General features: G+C 35.7%; 1 long non-coding RNA gene and 7 other non-coding genes across 8 annotated transcripts in view; 7 read left to right on the top strand and 1 right to left on the bottom strand.

Annotated features, from left to right (window-relative positions):
• LOC136851879 (uncharacterized) overlaps positions 1–21171 on the bottom strand; it is a 164465-nt gene that overhangs the window by 92202 nt on the left and 51092 nt on the right. The gene's annotated exons all lie outside the window — the stretch shown is intronic.
• Positions 303–375, top strand: TRNAA-AGC (transfer RNA alanine (anticodon AGC)). Its single transcript has one exon. It is a non-coding gene; the product is annotated as a tRNA-Ala (tRNA).
• On the top strand, positions 2513–2585 carry TRNAA-AGC (transfer RNA alanine (anticodon AGC)). Its single transcript has one exon. It is a non-coding gene; the product is annotated as a tRNA-Ala (tRNA).
• TRNAA-AGC (transfer RNA alanine (anticodon AGC)) lies at positions 3531–3603 on the top strand. The gene has a single exon. It is a non-coding gene; the product is annotated as a tRNA-Ala (tRNA).
• TRNAA-AGC (transfer RNA alanine (anticodon AGC)) lies at positions 4723–4795 on the top strand. The gene has a single exon. It is a non-coding gene; the product is annotated as a tRNA-Ala (tRNA).
• Positions 9124–9196, top strand: TRNAA-AGC (transfer RNA alanine (anticodon AGC)). The gene has a single exon. It is a non-coding gene; the product is annotated as a tRNA-Ala (tRNA).
• On the top strand, positions 10140–10212 carry TRNAA-AGC (transfer RNA alanine (anticodon AGC)). The gene has a single exon. It is a non-coding gene; the product is annotated as a tRNA-Ala (tRNA).
• Positions 17685–17757, top strand: TRNAA-AGC (transfer RNA alanine (anticodon AGC)). Its single transcript has one exon. It is a non-coding gene; the product is annotated as a tRNA-Ala (tRNA).

Here is a 21171-nt window from a genome sequence, read left to right as displayed (position 1 = left end):
TATATTAGTAATCCAAGGGAATGAGAATTCAGCAGCATTCGCTTGAGGTTTGTTAGACTGTAACAGAATAATGCTGACTCATAATGTGCTGATTAAAGTGTCTGGTACCCTTGAATGGGTTTAAAATGCATCTTAATTTTCATTATTTCCATACATAAAAAAAAAATAATACTGGAAATAAGCAGCACTGAAAGCAAAAATCCTGGTTATGAACCAATAGTATTCAGGGAAATATTTGGCAAAGTAGTGCAACAACAGGCAGTGTTGCCAATCTTGTTTCCACTGTCTGAAGTGTTCCCACAGGGGATGTAGCTCAAATGGTAGAGCGCTCGCTTAGCATGTGAGAGGTACGGGGATCGATACCCCGCATCTCCAGGACGACTTTTCCTTCTAGTTCTTAGTTTTGGGCTATGACGAACATAATCAGGTTCATAATATAATGATCAAATGTAGCAGATTAGTAATTAAATGATTAAACTGAGTTAAATTGTCTGTATTAATAATTTTTGACTCATGATCAAAGCTTTAAAAAAAATGTACTTTTCCTAAGCACTGCTCTACTATTTAAGCTACAAATCACATTAGGGAGCCATCTGTCAATTTCCAAATATCTCCTGCATGGAAGTACCATCAATCTATAAGATCCTATCTCTATCCTCTTTCTCATATGCCACCACTTTCTCCCTTTCATAAAATCAAGACCCTTACATTTACCTATGTATTGTCCTTTAAATGTCGGAAAGCTATAATTCTATTAAGTATATCATATAATCCATTAAAACTGTGATAAAGAAGTGTACAGAAAAAAATAACATGAGATAAAAATTTATATCCTTTTTTTATTATGCAGTACTTCAAATATCTTTTAACAATTCAAAATAATGCAACCTAACCATAACAAAAATTGCAAAACCAAAGAAAGATATGATTTTACATAAATGTAGTCTGTCAATTCTTTCCATTATGCTCTCCCACCATCTTCCACCTTTCTATCCTTACTACCTTTATAAAATACTTACATTCATAATCCTCCTTGTATGTTAGTTTTCATGTACAGAATGTCTACAACCTTCGAGCTAATGATAATCTTTGATTTATGACTACTGCAATTATGCCCATTTCAGGACATATTTATATTATGTTCTCACGTGTAAAAACATAAAACATGTGGAAACTTGGGGATTAAGGCAAATTTCACAAACAACGAAAATAAACATGTCTGCATATGTGGCAAGTGCATCAGAGACGGAAATGTTTGGCAACTGAATGCAATAAAAATTGCCGTCGGAGAGTGTTCCCACTTTCGATGGTGTTCCCACTGGGGTGTAGCTCAAATGGTAGAGCGCTCGCTTAGCATGTGAGAGGTACGGGGATAGATACCCTGCATCTCCAAATTGACTTTAATCTAGGAGAATTAATAGGTATGCAATTTCGGTTTGATTATGGAAGATGAAGTTTATGGATGATAAAATCTCTGATTGACTTTGAAGCTAGAAGTCAAACAACAGAAATTCTAAATTTTAACTACCCGTTATTTCCAGACTGATCTCCTTATCCATAGTCCCTGAAATGCATAAATGTACTACGTCTAGTTTTATATACAACTACGTCTACATTTTTGTATTATGGAATATGTATAATTTACGATGCTAACAGAAAATTCAAGGAAAGTCATTGGAGGAAGATGAAATAAGTAAATATAAGAAATAGCAACTTCTTGAACCAATGCCATAAAATGAGTTTTTTCCACTCTTGTCTTGTGAGCTTTCTACCTTAACTCCTTTCAGGTCTACGTCTTCAACTATTCACTTTCTCCTAGGATTTCCTGGGTCTTCTACAAGTCTTCTGCAGATCTTTCATACATCGATGTCAAGTTGATTGAACTATAAAATTAGATGCAAGCAATGTCTAAAACGTAACAAAATAGCCAAAAACTGTGGATTTAGTTTTTTCACATTTAAAGAATCATTATGATCAGAGACACGACAGTACTGATAATACAAATATTATGGTACCTCTATTATTTCTGCTGCTGTCGTTGTTGTGGTTTTTTTAAAGACTTCATATGATGCCTTTGTATTATTCAAGAAAAAAATATTAAGATAGGGTGCTTTTCAGATACCCAAATAGTCTTAAAGAAAATATGCCTTGGGTGATTTCTGATCTTGTCTGGGTATAAATTAGTAATCCAAGGGAATGAGAATTCGGCAGCATTCACTTGAGGTTTGTCAGACTGTAACAGAATAATGCTGACTCATAATGTGCTGATTAAAGTGTCTGGTACCATTGAATGGGTATAAAAGCGCATCTTAATTTTCAATATTTCCATATATTTAGAAAAAATAATACTGGAAGTAAGCAGCATGGCAAGTTAAAGAATTATGAAATTAATTTTATAGCGAGAAAGCAAAAATCCTGGTTATGAGCCAATAGCATTAAGGGAAATATTTGGCAAAGTAGTGAAACAGACAGTGTTGCCAATCTTGTTTCCACTATCTGAAGTGTTCCCACAGGGGATGTAGCTCAAGTGGTAGAGCGCTCGCTTAGCATGTGAGAGGTACGGGGATCGATACCCCGCATCTCCAGGACGACTTTTCCTTCTAGTTCTTAGTTTTGGGCCATGATGAATATAATCAGATTCATAATATAATGATCAAATGTAGCAGATTAGTAATTAAATGATTAAACTGAGTTAAATTGTCTGTATTAATGATTTTTTACCCATGATCACAGCTTTAAAAAAAATGTAATTTTCCTAAGCACTACTCTACAATTTAAGCTACAAATCACATTAGGAAGCCATCTCTCAATTTCCAAATATCTCCTGCATGGAAGTATAATTAATCTATAAGATCCTATCTCTATCCTCTTTCTCATATGCCACTACTTTCTCCCTTTCATAAAATCAAGTCCCTTACATTTACCTATGTGTTGTCCTTTAAATGCCGGAAATACTACAATTCTTTCAAGTATATATAATCCATTAAAACTGTGATAAAGAAGTGTACAGAAAAAAATAACATGAGATAAAAAGTTATATCTTTTTTATTATGCAGTATTTCAAATATCTTTTAACAATTCAAAATAATGCAACCTAACCATAACAAAATTGCAAAATCAAAGAAAGATATGATTTAACATAAATGCAGTGTGTCAATTCTTTCCATTATGCTCTCCCCCCACATTCCACCTTTCTATCCTTACTACGTTTATAAAATGCTTAAATTCATAATCCTCCTTGTAGGCTATGTTAGTTTTCCTGTACAGAATGTCTACAACCTTCGAGCTAATGATAATCTTTGATTTATGACTGCTGTAATTATGCCCATTTCAGGACATATTTATATCATGCTCTAACGTGTAAAAACATTAAAAATGTGGAAACTTTGGGATTAAGGCAAATTTCACAAACAACGAAAGTAAACATGTCTGCATATGTGGCAAGTGCATCAGAGACGGAAATGTTTGGCAAATGAATGCAATAAAAATTGCCGTCGGAGAGTGTTCCCACTTTCGATGGTGTTCCCACTGGGGATGTAGCTCAAATGGTAGAGCGCTCGCTTAGCATGTGAGAGGTACGGGGATCGATACCCCGCATCTCCATATTGACTTTAATCAAGGAGAATTCATTGGTGTGCAATTTCGGTTATATTATGAAAGGTGAAGTTTATGGATGATAAAATCCCTGATCGACTTTGAAACTAGAAGTCAAACAACAGAAATTCTAAATTTTAACCATCAGTTATTTCCAGACTGATCTCCTTATCCATGGTCCCTGAAATGCATAAATGTACTACGTCTAGTTTTATATACAACTACGTCTAAATTTTTGTATTATGGAATATGTATAATTTACGATGCTAACAGAAAAAATCAAGGAAAGTCATTGGAGGAAGATGAAATAAGTAAATATAAGAAATAGCAACTTCTTGAACCAATGCCATAAAATGAGTTTTTTCCACCCTTGTCTTGTGAGCTTTCTACCTTAACTCCTTTCAGGTCTACGTCTTCAACTATTCACTTTCCCTAGGATTTCCTGGGTCTTCTACAAGTCTTCTGCAGATCTTTCATACATCGATGTCAAGTTGATTGAACTATAAAATTAGATGCAAGCAATGTCTAAAACGTAACAAAATAGCCAAAAACTGTGGATTTAGTTTTTTCATATTTAAAGAATCATTATGATCAGAGACACGACAGTACTGATAATACAAATATTATGGTACCTCTATTATTTCTGCTGCTGTCGTTGTTGTGGTTTTTTTAAAGACTTCATATGATGCCTTTGTATTATTCAAGAAAAAAATATTAAGATAGGGTGCTTTTCAGATACCCAAATAGTCTTAAAGAAAATATGCCTTGGGTGATTTCTGATCTTGTCTGGGTATAAATTAGTAATCCAAGGGAATGAGAATTCGGCAGCATTCACTTGAGGTTTGTCAGACTGTAACAGAATAATGCTGACTCATAATGTGCTGATTAAAGTGTCTGGTACCCTTGAATGGGTATAAAAGCGCATATTAATTTTCAATATTTCCATATATTTAGAAAAATAATACTGGAAGTAAGCAGCATGGAAAGTTAAAGAATTATGAAATTAATTTTATAGCGAGAAAGCAAAAATCCTGGTTATGAGCCAATAGCATTAAGGGAAATATTTGGCAAAGTAGTGAAACAGACAGTGTTGCCAATCTTGTTTCCACTATCTGAAGTGTTCCCACAGGGGATGTAGCTCAAGTGGTAGAGCGCTCGCTTAGCATGTGAGAGGTACGGGGATCGATACCCCGCATCTCCAGGACGACTTTTCCTTTTTAGTTTTTAGTTTTGGGCCATGATGAATATAATCAGATTCATAATATAATGATCAAATGTAGCAGATTAGTAATTAAATGATTAAACTAAATGATTAAACTGAGTTAAATTGTCTGTATTAATGATTTTTTACCCATGATCACAGCTTAAAAAAATGTAATTTTCCTAAGCACTACTCTACAATTTAAGCTACAAATCACATTAGGGAAGCCATCTCTCAATTTCCAAATATCTCCTGCATGGAAGTACAATTAATCTATAAGATCCTATTCTATCCTCTTTCTCATATGCCACTACTTTCTCCCTTTCATAAAATCAAGTCCCTTACATTTACCTATGTGTTGTCCTTTAAATGCCGGAAATACTACAATTCTTTCAAGTATATATAATCCATTAAAACTGTGATAAAGAAGTGTACAGAAAAAAATAACATGAGATAAAAAGTTACATCTTTTTTATTATGCAGTATTTCAAATATCTTTTAACAATTCAAAATAATGCAACCTAACCATAACAAAATTGCAAAATCAAAGAAAGATATGATTTAACATAAATGCAGTGTGTCAATTCTTTCCATTATGCTCTTCCCCCACATTCCACCTTTCTATCCTTACTACGTTTATAAAATGCTTACATTCATAATCCTCCTTGTAGGCTATGTTAGTTTTCATATACAGAATGTCTACAACATTCGAGCTAATGATAATCTTTGATTTATGACTGCTGTAATTATGCCCATTTCAGGACATATTTATATTATGCTCTAACGTGTAAAAACATTAAAAATGTGGAAACTTGGGGATTAAGGCAAATTTCACAAACAACGAAAGTAAACATGTCTGCATATGTGGCAAGTGCATCAGAGACGGAAATGTTTGGCAAATGAATGCAATAAAATTGCCGTCGGAGAGTGTTCCCACTGGGGATGTAGCTCAAATGGTAGAGCGCCGCATTAGCATGTGAGAGGTACGGGATCGATACCCCGCATCTCCATATTGACTTTAATCAAGGAGAATTCATTGGTGTGCAATTTCGGTTATATTATGAAAGATGAAGTTTATGGATGATAAAATCTCTGATCGACTTTGAAACTAGAAGTCAAACAACAGAAATTCTAAATTTTAACTATCAGTTATTTCCAGACTGATCTCCTTATCCATGGTCCCTGAAATGCATAAATGTACTACGTCTAGTTTTATATACAACTACGTCTACATTTTTGTATTATGGAATATGTATAATTACGATGCTAACAGAAAAAATCACGGAAAGTCATTGGAGGAAGATGAAATAAGTAAATATAAGAAATAGCAACTTCTAGAACCAATGCCATAAAATGAGTTTTTTCCACTCTTGTCTTGTGAGCTTTCTACCTTAACTCCTTTCAGGTCTATGTCTTCAACTATTCACTTTCTCTAGGATTTCTTGGGTCTTCTACAGGTCTTCTGCAGATTTTTCATACATCGATGTTAAGTTGACTGAACTATAAAATTAGATGCAAGCAATGTCTAAAACGTAACAAATAGCCAAAAACTGTGGATATAGTTTTTTCACATTTAAAGAATCATTATGATCAGAGACAAGACAGTACTGATCATACAAATATTATGGTACCTCTATTATTTCTGCTGCTGTCGTTGTTGTGGTTTTTTTAAAGACTTCATATGATGCCTTTGTATTATTCAAGAAAAAAATATTAAAATAGGGTGCTTTTCAGATACCCAAATAGTCTTAAAGAAAATATGCCTTGGGTGATTTCTGATCTTGTCTGGGTATATATTAGTAATCCAAGGGAATGAGAATTCGGCAGCATTCACTTGAGGTTTGTCAGACTGTAACAGAATAATGCTGACTCATAATGTGCTGATTAAAGTGTCTGGTACCCTTGAATGGGTATAAAAACGCATCTTAATTTTCAATATTTCCATATATTTAGAAAAAAATAATACTGGAAGTAAGCAGCATGGCAAGTTAAAGAATTATGAAATTAATTTTATGGCGAGAAAGCAAAAATCCTGGTTATGAGCCAATAGCATTAAGGGAAATATTTGGCAAAGTAGTGAAACAGACAGTGTTGCCAATCTTGTTTCCACTATCTGAAGTGTTCCCACAGGGATGTAGCTCAAGTGGTAGAGCGCTCATTAGCATGTGAGAGGTAATGGGATCGATACCCGCATCTCCAGGACGACTTTTCCTTCTAGTTCTTAGTTTTGGGCCATGATGAATATAATCAGATTCATAATATAATGATCAAATGTAGCAGATTAGTAATTAAATGATTAAACTGAGTTAAATTGTCTGTATTAATGATTTTTACCCATGATCACAGCTTTAAAAAAATGTAATTTTCCTAAGCACTACTCTACAATTTAAGCTACAAATCACATTAAGAAGCCATCTCTCAATTTCCAGATATCTCCTGCATGGAATTACAATTAATCTATAAGATCCTATCTCTATCCTCTTTCTCATATGCCACTACTTTCTCCCTTTCATAAAATCAAGTCCCTTACATTTACCTATGTGTTGTCCTTTAAATGCCGGAAATACTACAATTCTTTCAAGTATATATATAATCCATTAAAACTGTGATAAAGAAGTGTACAGAAAAAATAACATGAGATAAAAAGTTATATCTTTTTATTATGCAGTATTTCAAATATCTTTTAACAATTCAAAATAATGCAACCTAACCATAACAAAATTGCAAAATCAAAGAAAGACATGATTTAACATAAATGCAGTGTGTCAATTCTTTCCATTATGCTCTCCCCCACATTCCACCTTTCTATCCTTACTACGTTTATAAAATGCTTACATTCATAATCCTCCTTGTATGTTAGTTTTCATGTACAGAATGTCTACAACCTTCGAGCTAATGATAATCTTTGATTTATGACTGCTGTAATTATGCCCATTTCAGGACATATTTATATCATGCTCTAACGTGTAAAAACATTAAAAATGTGGAAACTTGGGGATTAAGGCAAATTTCACAAACAACGAAAATAAACATGTCTGCATATGTGGCAAGTGCATCAGAGACGGAAATGTTTGGCAAAATGAATGCAATAAAATTGCCGTCGGAGTGTTCCCACTTTCGATAGTGTTCCCACTGGGGATGTAGCTCAAATGGTAGAGCGCCGCTTAGCATGTGAGAGGTACGGGGATCGATACCCCGCATCTCCATATTGAGTTTAATCAGGGGAATTCATAGGTGTGCAATTTCGGTTTGATTATGAAAGCTGAAGTTTATGGACGATAAAATCTCTGATCGACTTTGAAACTAGAAGTCAAACAACAGAAATTCTACATTTTAACTATCAGTTATTTCCAGACTGATCTCCTATCCGTGGTCCCCGAAATGCATTAATGTACTGTCTAGTTTTATATGATATACAACTACGTCTAAATTTTTGTATTATGGAATATGTATAATTTACGATGCTAACAGAAAAAATCAAGGAAAGTCATTGGAGGAAGATGAAATAAGTAAATATAAGAAATAGCAACTTCCTGAACCAATGCCATAAAATGAGTTTTTTCCACTCTTGTCTTGTGAGTTTTTCTCACCTTAACTCCTTTCAGGTCTATGTCTTCAACTATTCACTTTCCCTAGGATTTCCTGGTCTTCTACAAGTCTTCTGCAGATCTTTCATACATCGATGTCAAGTTGATTGAACTATAAAATTAGATGCAAGCAATGTCTAAAACGTAACAAATAGCCAAAAACTGTGGATTTAGTTTTATTCACATTTAAAGAATCATTATGATCAGAGACAAGAGAGTACTGATCATACATATATAATGGTACCTCTATTATTTCTGCTGCTGTCGTTGTTGTGGTTGTTTTTAAAGACTTCATACGATGCCTTTGTATTATTCAAGAAAAAAATATTAAGATAAGGTGCTTTTCAGATACCCAAACAGTCTTAAAGAAAATATGCCTTGGGTGATTTCTGATCTTGTCTGGGTATATATTAGTAATCCAAAGGAATGAGAATTCGGCAGCATTCACTTGAGGTTTGTCAGACTGTAACAGAATAATGCTGACTCATAATGTGCTGATTAAAGTGTCTGGTACCCTTGAATGGGTATAAAAACGCATCTTAATTTTCAATATTTCCATATATTTAGAAAAAATAATACTGAAGTAAGCAGCATGGAAAGTTAAAGAATTATGAAATTAATTTTATAGCGAGAAAGCAAAAATCCTGGTTATGAGCCAATAGCATTAAGGGAAATATTTGGCAAAGTAGTGAAACAGACAGTGTTGCCAATCTTGTTTCCACTATGTGAAGTGTTCCCACAGGGGATGTAGCTCAAATGGTAGAGCGCTCGCTTAGCATGTGAGAGGTACGGGGATCGATACCCCGCATCTCCAGGACGACATTTCCTTCTAGTTCTTAGTTTTGGGCCATGATGAATATAATCAGATTCATAATATAATGATCAAATGTAGCAGATTAGTAATTAAATGATTAAACTGAGTTAAATTGTCTGTATTAATAATTTTTGACTCATGATCACAGCTTTAAAAAAAATGTAATTTTCCTAAGCACTACTCTACAATTTAAGCTACAAATCACATTAGGAAGCCATCTCTTAATTTCCAAATATCTCCTGCATGGAAGTAACATCAATCTATAAGGTCCTATCTCTATCCTCTTTCTCATATGCCACCACTTTCTCCCTTTCATAAAATCAAAGCCCTTACATTTACCTATGTATTGTCCTTTAAATGCCGGAAAGCTATAATTCTATTAAGTATATCATATAATCCATTAAAACTGTGATAAAGAAGCGTACAGAAAAAAATAACATGATATAAAAATTTATATCATTTTTTTATTATGCAGTACTTCAAATATCTTTTAACAATTCAAAATAATGCAACCTAACCATAACAAAAATTGCAAAACCAAAGAAAGATATGATTTTACATAAATGTAGTGTGTCAATTCTTTCCATTATGCTCTCCCCCCACATTCCACCTTTCTATCCTTACTACGTTTATAAAATGCTTACGTTCATAATCCTCCTTGTATGTTAGTTTTCATGTACAGAATGTCTACAACCTTAGAGCTAATGATAATCTTTGATTTATGACTGCTGTAATTATGACCATTTCAGGACATATTTATATCATGCTCTAACGTGTAAAAACATAAAAAATGTGGAAACTTGGGGATTAAGGCAAATTTTACAAACAACGAAAATAAACATGTCTGCATATGTGGCAAGTGCATCAGACACAGAAATGTTTCGCAAATGAATGCAATAAAAATTGCCGTCGGAGTGTTCCCACTTTTGATGGTGTTCCCACTGGGGATGTAGCTCAAATGGTAGAGCGCTCGCTTAGCATGTGAGAGGTACGGGGATCGATACCCCGCATCTCCATATTGAGTTTAATCTAGAGAATTCATAGGTATGCAATTTTGGTTTGATTATGGGAGATGAAGTTTATGGATGAAAAAATCTCTGATTCACTTTGAAGCTAGAAGTCAAACAACAGAAATTCTAAATTTTAACTATCAGCTATTTCAAACTGATCTCCTTATCCATGGTCCCTGAAATGCATAAATGTACTATGTCTAGTTTTATATACAACTACGTCTAAATTTTTGTACTATGGAATATGTTTACGATGCTAGCAGAAAAATCAAGGAAAGTCATTGAGGTAGATGAAATAGGTAAATATAAGAAATAGCAACTTCTTGAACCAATGCCATAAAATGAGTTTTTTCCACTCTTGTCTTGTGAGCTTTCTACCTTAACTCCTTTCAGGTCTATGTCTTCAACTATTAACTTTCTCTAGGATTTCTTGGGTCTTCTACAGGTCTTCTGTAGATCTTTCATACATCGATGTCAAGTTGATTGAACTATAAAATTAGATGCAAGCAATGTCTAAAACGTAACAAATAGCCAAAAACTGTGGATATAGTTTTTTTCACATTTAAAGAATCATTATGATCAGAGACAAGAGAGTACTGATCATACATATATAATGGTACCTCTATTATTTCTGTTGCTGTCGTTGTTGTGGTTTTTTTTAAAGACTTCATACGATGCCTTTGTATTATTCAAGAAAAAATATTAAGATAAGGTGCTTTTCAGATATAGTGCAGCAGATTGCCAAAAATCGTTCAGATAGTGAAACAAGCATGGGTGCACAAACATTCCTAAGACTACGCTCTCTTAGAAAAGGGCGCTGGCCACCTGAAATCCAAGATGGCGGCTATTTTTCAAAATGGCCGCCATCTATGTTGAGATTCACTGGTTTGGGAGCATCTATTGGATGGAATATGCCATTTTTTTTTTAAACCTCGACTTTTAGGTTATAAAAATGTTCCATACCACACATTTTATTGAAAACCCTTACTAAATGAATTGTAACCAAGATGGCTGAAAAATGGTTGCCATAAAAGTTTTTTTATCCACAGCTAGCAGACATAGAGACCAACTGTTTTTATTTAATGGTATATTCATGTGATCAGACAGTTTAACTAATATGCTATTTTCAACTGAAATAGTAATGGTATGGTCACATACAACATTGTGTCTAAGACTGTAACCATAAAAAGAAAAAAGAGAAAACGGACTAAACGTTATCAATTATGTATAGGTCTCTCAACCTACACCTTTGAAAAATTCGAGGATAAGAAGGTAGGCATAGCATGACACGTTGGATGCCAATAGATTATCTACTGAAGAGAGGGCAATATTTATCTAGACTTCACATTTGCAAGTGCACAGAGCTGTGCAGGGAAGACCCAGCTTGTAGCACTTGCACCTTTCCCGACAGCCTGCTTTGCATCCACATTTGTAAGCTGTTGGCAACTCTTGGCTAAGGGCGAGTTGGTTGTCCAGAGGACTTGCCATGCTTCACCAGACTTTTTGCCATCCCCACTCAGCAGGGTTCTCTGGCTGTGGCTGACACTGGGTGGCCTGCCCCCACACACAACCAGCCTGGTACGCAGCACGCTTGGTGTGTTGGAGGAGAGCTCCTGGTTTGGTGGAATGGCCTCATATGCCCTTTGTTTTCTGGCAAACATATCAAGTCTAAGGTATCAGCTCATGCAATGCCTGGCAGTAGAGGACAAAATTTCACGGAAGGACCTGATCAGTAGGAATATCACAAGTTCCATAGACAACACCATGTGCCAGAAGTGGAACTGTGGACTCTTTGTCTTCGAAGGTCACACCACTCCTCAAACTCTAATGCCTGCTCATTGTTGTTTGCTTTCTCAGCACAGTAGTCAGTGTATGCTGTCCTCAGGAGTTTGTACAAACTAGAGGCTGTAACCTGGTGCATCTGCCGTGTCCTGGTTACACTTGCAGCTGACAGGAAGGATTCTGCAGTTCCAGATGAAGCAACTCCTGCCTCCACCAGAGCTCCTGTCCAACCACTGCCATGAAGAAGAGTACCAAGAGATGTCATTGCTGCCATCTCAATGTGCAGACCACCAAACATTACCAGATACTTGTCTTCGCCATACTGATCAGGCCACTGCCACTGCACCTGCTTTGCTACGGCATAGATTGGCTGATCAGCTGTGATTATGGGTATCTGGCCAGGGTTCAGAAAATCAGTGACATCCTGCACTTTCTGCATCACGTGTTTGATCGTAGCAACAGAATGAGCCTGATCACGCAGGAGAGGAAGCAATGAAGTTATGGTTACTTCAAATTCTGGGCTTCTCTTCATTGAAGCGTGATGAGCTGACCACGTCAGATTCACTGCATCATCTATTTCCTGGGTGACTATGACCTTGTTAGCCACTGATACTCCAGTGCAAGCTGTGGCCCCAAGATATCTGTGGGTGGCTTTGGTATTGCAGTGTTTGGTGGCACAGGGTTCTTTGTTTGAAAGGAAGCTGGTGAGATGTTTGTGAATGTGTCCGGCAATTCAGGCACCGACCTCACTTTCTCAGGTGCAAACTTTAGTTGCTGTCTTTCCTGTCCAGTGTTCTCCTTGGTGGGGTGCTGAAATATGGAGATGCTAGTTCCATGGAAGGAGGTAGTGGCAGTAGTTGCAGATGGGTTGTGGTCGATGTTGTCCATCACTGCAGTGGTGAACAACCCTTTTCGCAGTACTGGGGACAGACCACACCCTCCTCCACATATTTGCTAACTGTGGCATCTCCTAACTGTGCAGAGACCTCCAGTACTCTGTCATAAGAGATACTGAGGCCATACTGATGTAGCATTTCAACCAGGTTTCTCTTCCTGGTTTTGGCATAGACTGAGAGTCCCATGTAGACTGGGAATGGTGTTTCTCTGTCTTTGGAGTGTCTATGAGTTGTTGCTCCTCTTTGTATCGGGGAGTAGCAGTTGAACTGCATGAGCTGTGCAATGGCCTGGTCTGACTTTGATGCTCCAAATCGTAACTGTGACTTGATGTCAGCCCCATGCTCAACCATCCCTACAAACTGGAGCAGGAGAGGAGGCACAGAATTTCGTACACAAGCCTCAGAAAATGTGCCATCAAACCGTGACTGATGATCAAGTATAGACTTTCTGAGAATATTTGCTGCTTTAGCAATGATAACTGCCTCTGAAAGATCAGATGATTGAGCAAGTGCTTTTCCCACATCCTTTGAAATGCAAGTAATACATCTCTGCCAGATTTATGAGCCTCAAGTTCTGGAATTTCTGCCAGAAGTTTGTCTTTGAGTCTCGTGGAATTTACACTTGGTGACTCTACACCTAATTGTTCCAGACGTTGTTGGTAGAGGTGGCAAATATCTGCCAGCCGAAATGTGACTGGATCATCTGAACAAAGGTTGTTTTCAACAATGTATGTCATCAGTTCTGGCAGAACTAGTGGATACACATCTGATTCTGACTCAGTGCTACCTTGGTCTTTCTCAAGGCTCCTCAGGTAGGACCTTTTTCTGTTGTAGAGGGCACAAAGACAGGCATGGTGATACTTAAACTCCTGTGCAATGACATCCCCACCAGTCAACTTAGCAAGGAGCTTGCCATCACTAAGTATCTCTGCACATTCACGCAATTTCAAGTCAAGGCCCTTAGTACTAGCCTGTCTGAGATCAGATGCAGGTGCCACTTTCTCAGAAAATGCAAACTTCATTGTCATGACTGGTTGGCGCAAAACGACTAGTCTCAGTGTTGCTGGTCTGGTCATTGGATTGTCGCTTTCTTGCACGGTCCAGTTTAGTGTTGTTAAACAAAGCGACAGTTCACATGGTATTTTGCTGCATTTTTCCTGAGAGTGGCCTCTATGCCATCACCTTCATCCAGCCTTGCTGGATCCATTATCAGTGGCATTTCATTAATTTCACTGAACATGGGAATGTTCCTTGCCAGCATTGTGTACCCATCATGGTCTAGGACATGATGACTTGGAGGTGATGTCAAGTGCTCACCTCTTTGTCCTTCTGACAAAGACAACACAAACTCCAGTTTGTTTTTCTACTGCTCAATATTGGATTGGCATCACATTCTGCCATGATTTCACTTTTTGATTAAGGCCGAGGGTTATCCTTTTACCACCTTAAACAAAGCACACATTCCTGTATGGGATTCAACTAGGTTCGGTCTCCCTACACCTAGCCCGATCATTCATCCAGTGCCATTTAAGTCCCGTGTGATCTGTACACCATCCGGGTAAGTACATGAACCATCATGTACAGCCCCATACCCTTGGCTCGGCTCTCCCGCGCTGGCACATCCTGTCTATTCAGGTGCGGCTATCTAACTATAGCTGGTCTGGGGCTGTTAGAAAGCATTTGGGACACTAAACTAAACTATACTACAACTACTAGTCTAAGACTACAGGATTAGTAAAGCTGGATTAGCTGGCACTGAACCCCATGCTGAGTTACACAGCAGTGATGTCACCAGTGTGCCCTGGTTGTGTGCAGACATACACTCTTTTACATTTATTAATTTTCCTTCAAAATTGATGAGTTATTCGAAAGAGATGGCCTCATTAGCATCTAAAACCACAGAAACCAAGATCCATGCTTAAAACGATAATTGTTGAACAGGCATTATTTCTCATTATAATTATTGTTTCTACCTTTTCTTGGCAGCCATATAGCCCCTATATTTAAAGGTAAACTGTACTGGGAAGCTACAGAAACATAATATTCACAAGAAATAGTATGGAAGAGCTTTACCATAATGCTAGAAGCAAATACATGCCATTCTAGTGAAAAATTAGCCAAAATCTGTCGATACTGGCCGCCATCTTGAATTTGGCCGCCATATTAAATTTTTTGCGTGGCCAGCGCCCTTTTCTGATAGAGGAACTTTAAAGAGCACTTGTGCAAAATTTCATGCTTGTTTCACTATCTGAACGATTCTTATGAAATATGCAATTATCTGCTGCACTATTTCTGATCTTGTCTGGGTATATATTAGTAATCCAAGGGATTGAGGTTTGTCAGACTGTAAAAGAATAATGCTGACTCATAATGTGCTGATTAAAGTACCTTTGAATGGGTTTAAAAATGCATCTTAATTTTCAATATTTCCATATTTAAAAAAAATAATACCGGAAATAAGCAGCACTGAAAGTTAAAGAATTATGAAATTAATTTGATAGCGAGAAAGCAAAAATCCTGGTTATGAGCCAATAGCATTAAGGGAAATATTTGGCAAAGTAGTGAAACAGACAGTGTTGCCAATCTTGTTCCCACTATCTGAAGTGTTCCCACAGGGATGTAGCTCAAATGGTAGAGCGCTCATTAGCATGTGAGAGGTACGGGATCGATACCCGCATCTCCAGGACGACTTTTCCTTCTAGTTCTTAGTTTTGGGCCATGACAAATATAATCAGATTCATAATAAAATTATCAAATGTAGCAGTTTAGTAATTAAATTATTAAACTGAGTTCAATTGTCTGTATTGATAACTTTTGACTCATGATCACAGCTTTAAAAAAATGTACTTTTCCTAAGCACTACTCTATTATTTGAGCTACAGATCACATTAGGGAGCCATCTGTCAATTTCCAAATATCTTCTACATGGAAATAGCATTAATCTATAAGATCCTATCTCTATCCTCTTTCTCATATGCTACCACTTTCTCCCTTTCATAAAATCACAGCCCTTACATTTACCTATGTGTCGTCCTTTAAATGCCGGAAAGGCTATAATCCTATCAAGTATATATATAAAATCCATTAAAACTGTAATGAAGAAGTGTACATAAAAAAATAACATGAGATAAAGTGATATCCTTTCTTTATTATGCAGTATTTCAAATATCTTTTAACAATTCAAGATAATGCAACCTAACCATAACAAAACTGCAAAACCAAAGAAATATATGATTTAACATAAATGTAGTGTGTCAATTCTTTCCATTATGCTCTCCCCCACCTTTCACCTTTCAATCCTTACTACCTTTATAAAATGCTTGCATTCATAATCCTCCTTGTATGTTAGTTTTCTTGTAAAGAATGTCCACAACCTTAGAGCTAATAATAATCTTTGATTTATGACTGCTGCAGTTATGCCCATTTCAGGACATATATTTATATCATGCTCTAACATGTAAAAACATAAAAAATGTGGAAACTTTGGGATTAAGGCAAATTTCACAAACAACAAAAGTAAACATGTCTGCATATGTGGCAAGTGAATCAGATATGGAAATGTTTGGCAACTGAATGCAATAAAAATTGCCATCGACGTGTTCCCACTTTCGATGGTGTTCCCACTGGGGATGTAGCTCAAATGGTAGAGCGCTCGCTTAGCATGTGAAAGGTATGGGGGTCGATACACCGCATCTCCAAGATGACTTCTGTTCATGCTAGCAATCACTGTGACATGTGTACTATGCCCTGTATCACATGACTGTGGTGGTTGCCAGATCTTTCATTCGCCTCTACTCTCTTTAGAAAGTTAGTTTTCTATCTTTAAAGATGCAAGGATTATAATAATAAAACATCCATTACTGTTTTCCTTGAAAACAATCCATGTCTTTGAATAACATGTTAAATTAATTTTCCTAAATATTGTCAACAGGAATCTTATTATCTATAACCAGCTTTTCAAATTTATTTACTATGTGTATAAAATATATTATAAGACTATATGCAAAAATTTTGAAAACTAGAAAAACCCAGACCTTCAGAATAGTTTTTCTCACTTTAAAATGGAGATACAGATTAGAAACAAGCAAGCATTAATCATAAACATATCACTGTATTTTGATTATTAACATTAGCTAACATCTGTATTCTTCTTATGTCAGAGATTCTATTTATGCTGAAATATTATTCATTAAAGACCAAGTTTTAAATCAGTGCTGTTTCTAAATACACAAAATGATCTTAGAGAAAGCATACTATTAGTGCTTTATTGCACTGGCATGGTATCAGAATTTCAAGGGAATGTCAGTTTAGCACACAACCTTCTACATGGTATGCAAAACCCAAGCATCCACTGGAAATTTCAACTGAAAGGTGTGCTTGTAATGATAATGTATAGCATAAAAATTGCTTGGAGTGCTGTGTCATTATCGAAATTTAAAATAATTTAGGCCATGATTGCATTTTTTATAAAACATGGCACGTAAATATAACAAATAAGTCTTACCCAACAGAACAAGATATATTAATTTGGTTTATGAAATTGCCTGATACCTTTGAATGTGTATACCAGTAATTTTAATTTGTCTAGTTCCTTAAATTCGTGTATAAATCACAAAAATAAATTAATAGGAAGGTGCAGCATTCGAATTTAAAGAAAATATGGCAATAATTTTATTAAATTAAAATAGAAAATATCCTGGTTATGAACCAACAGCATCTAGAGAAATTATAATACTTGGCAACCAAGTGTAAGAGACAGTGTTGCCAATCCTGGTCACACTGTCCATCCCTCAACCCACAGGGGATGTAGCTCAAATGGTAGAGCGCTCGCTTAGCATGTGAGAGGTACGGGGATCGATACCCCGCATCTCCAGGACGACTTTTGATTCTAGTTTTTAGTTTTGGGCCATGAAGAATATAATCAGATTCATATAATGATCAAATGTAGTAGTTTAGTAATTGAATTATTCAACTGAGTTAAATTGTTAGCATTAATAATTTTTGACTCATGATCACAACTTTAAAAAAAAAGGTACTTTTCTTAAGCATGTTACTCTACAATTTAAGCTACAAATCACTTTGGGAACCACCTATCAATTGCCAAATATCTCCTACATGGAAGCACCATTAATCTGCAAGATTATATCTGTATCCTTTTTCTCATACACCATCACTGTCTCCCTTTCATAAAATCACAGCCCCTTACATTTACCTATGTGTTATTCTTTAAATGCCAGAAAGGCTATAATTCTATTAAGTATATCATATAATCCATTAAAACTGTGATAAAGAAGTGTACCGAAAAAAATAACATTAAATAAAAAGTTATATCCTTTTTTTATTATGCAGTATTTTAAACATCTTAACAATTCAAAGTAATACAACCTAGCTATAAGAAAAATTGTAGAACCAAAGAAAGATATGATTTAACACAAATGTAGTGTGCCAATTCTTTCCATTTTGCTCTCCCCCCACCATCTACTTTTCAGTCCTTACTACCTTAATAAAATACTTTCACTTATAATCTTCCTTGTATGTTATTTTTCGTGTACAGAATGTCTATATCCTTAGAGCTAATGATAATCTTTAATTTATGACTGCTGCCATTATGCCTATTTCCGAACATATTTACATCATGCTCTAAGGGTGTAAAATTATAACAAATGTCGAAACTTGGGGATTAAGGCAAATTTCACGAAAACGAAAGTAAGCTTGTCTGCATTTGTGCAAGTGCATCAGGGACGGAAATGTTTGGCAACTGGATGCAATTAAAATTGCTGTCGATATGTTCCCACTGTCGATGGTGTTCCCACTGGGGATGTAGCTCAAGTGGTAGAGCGCTCGCTTAGCATGTGAGAGGTGCGGGATCGATCATTTTGCATCTCCATATTGGCGCTAATCAAGGAGAGTTTGTAGGTATGCAATTTTGGTTTGATTATGGAAGATGAAGTTATTGGATGATAAAATCTCTGATCGACTTTGAAGCTAGAAATCAAACAACAGAAATTCTAAATTTTCAAACATCAGTTATTGCAAAACTGATCTCCTTATCCATGGTCCCTGCAGTGCATAAATGCACTATGTCTAGTTTTATATACAACTACGTCTACATGTTTGCACTATGGAATATCTATAATTTACAATACTAGCAGAAAAAATCAAGGAAAGTCATTGAGAAAGATGAAATAAGTAAATATAAAGAGCAACTTCTTGAACCACTGCCATAAAATGAGTTTTTTCCACTCTTCTCTTGTGAGCTTTCTATCCTAACTCCTTTCAGGTCTATGCCTTCAACCATTCACTTTCTCCAGGATTTCCTGGGTCTTCTACAGGTCTTCTGGAGATCTTTCATACATGGATGATAAGTTGATTGAATTATAGAATTAGATGCAAGCAATGTGTAAAATGTAGCAAATAGCCAAAAGCTATGGACAGTTTTTCTTCCACATTTAAAGAATCATTATGATCAGAGACAAGAGAGTACTGATCATACACATATTATGGTACCTCGATTATTTCTGTTGCTGACTTTTTTTTTTTTGTTAAAGACTTCATATGATGCCTTAGTAGTATTCAAGAAAAAAAATTTTAAGATAGGGTAATTTTCAGATATCCAAGTATGCTTAAAGAAAGTATGCCTTGGGTGATTTCTGATCTTGACAGGGTGTATATTAGTAATCCAAGGGAATGAGAATTTGGCACCATTCACTCGAGGTTTGCCAGACTATAACAGAATAATGCTGACCCATAATATTGTGTTTCTCGACATTGCCTACCAAAAGCCAGTTTTTGTTACTTTTGGGAGACATAATTGCTGATTAAAGTGTCTGGTACCCTTGAATGTGTGTGGAAATGGATCTTAATTTTCAATATTTCCATATATTTCTAAAAATGATAATACTGGAAATAAGCAACACTGAAAGTTAAAGAATTATAAATTTACTTTTATAACGAGAAAGCAAAAGTCCTGGTTACGAGCCAATAGCATTAAAGGAAATTTTTGGCAAACTAGTGCAACAGGCAGCGTTGCCAATCTTGTTCCCACTATCTGAAATGTTCCCACAGGGGATGTAGCTCAAATGGTAGAGCGCTCATTAGCATGTGAGAGGTACGGGGATCGATACCCCGCATCTCCAAGATGACTTCTGTTTATGCTAGCAATCACTGTGACATTCAAGCTATGCCCTGTATTACATAACAGTTGTAGTTGCCAGATCTTTCATTCGCCTCTGCCCAATTTAGAAAATTAGTTTTCTATTCTTTAAAGTTGCAAGGCTTATAACAATGAAACATCCATTATTGTTTATCTTGAAAAACAATTCATTTCTTTGAATAACATGTTAAAATACAATTTAAGATACAAAATCACTTTAGGGAGCCATCTGTCAATTGCCAAAAATCTCCTACATGAAAGTACCATTAATCTGCAAGATTATATCTCTATCCTTTTTCTCATACATCATCACTTTCTCCCTTTCATAAAATCACAGCCCTTACATTTACCTATGTGTTATCCTTTAAATGCCAGAAAGGCTACAATTCTATTAAGTATATCATATAATCCGTTAAAACTGTGATAAATAAGTGCACCGAAAAAAAATAACATTAAATAAAAAGTTATATCCTTTTTTTATTATGCAGTATTTTAAACATCTTTTAACAATTCAAAATGATACAACCTAGCTATAAGAAAAATTGTAGAACCAAAGAAAGATATGATTTAACACAAATGTAGTGTGTAAATTCTTTCCATTTTGCTCTCCCCCCACCATCTACTTTTCAGTCCTTACTACCTTAATAAAATACTTTCACTTACAATCTTCCTTGTATGTTATTTTTCGTGTACAATGTCTATATTCTTAGAGCTAATGATAATCTTTAATTTATGACTGCTGCAATTATGCCTATTTCCGAACATATGTAACAAGGACAAAATTAACACTTTTTTGAAAGTGTACGTAACGTGCTCCAACAATCTTTATTCAGGAAACGGCGTATGAAAGTTCGCTCACGACAACACTTACATCCATTTTTCTCCCCTCTCTTTTCTCTCTCAAGTCTCTCTCAGTGTATCGCCTCTCTCTCTCTCTCTTAAAATCTCTCTCGATAAGTTCACCGAAGTTCACCCACCCGAATCTCACTCATTCTCACCAAAGCAATTAAATGGACTATTTAAAGAAACGCAATAGTTTCTACAAAAATAAGTTTATTATTCAAAATAACCCAACAAGAAATGAATAAAACAAAGCAAAGATTAAAATGCATGATAAATGAAATATCGAGTCAG

This window comes from Macrobrachium rosenbergii, chromosome 24 (genome assembly GCF_040412425.1).
Source record: "Macrobrachium rosenbergii isolate ZJJX-2024 chromosome 24, ASM4041242v1, whole genome shotgun sequence".
In the NCBI taxonomy this organism is placed as follows: Eukaryota; Metazoa; Arthropoda; class Malacostraca; order Decapoda; family Palaemonidae; genus Macrobrachium; species Macrobrachium rosenbergii.
Note: the sequence above shows the minus strand (reverse complement) of the source record. Positions and strands in the feature narration are given on the sequence as shown.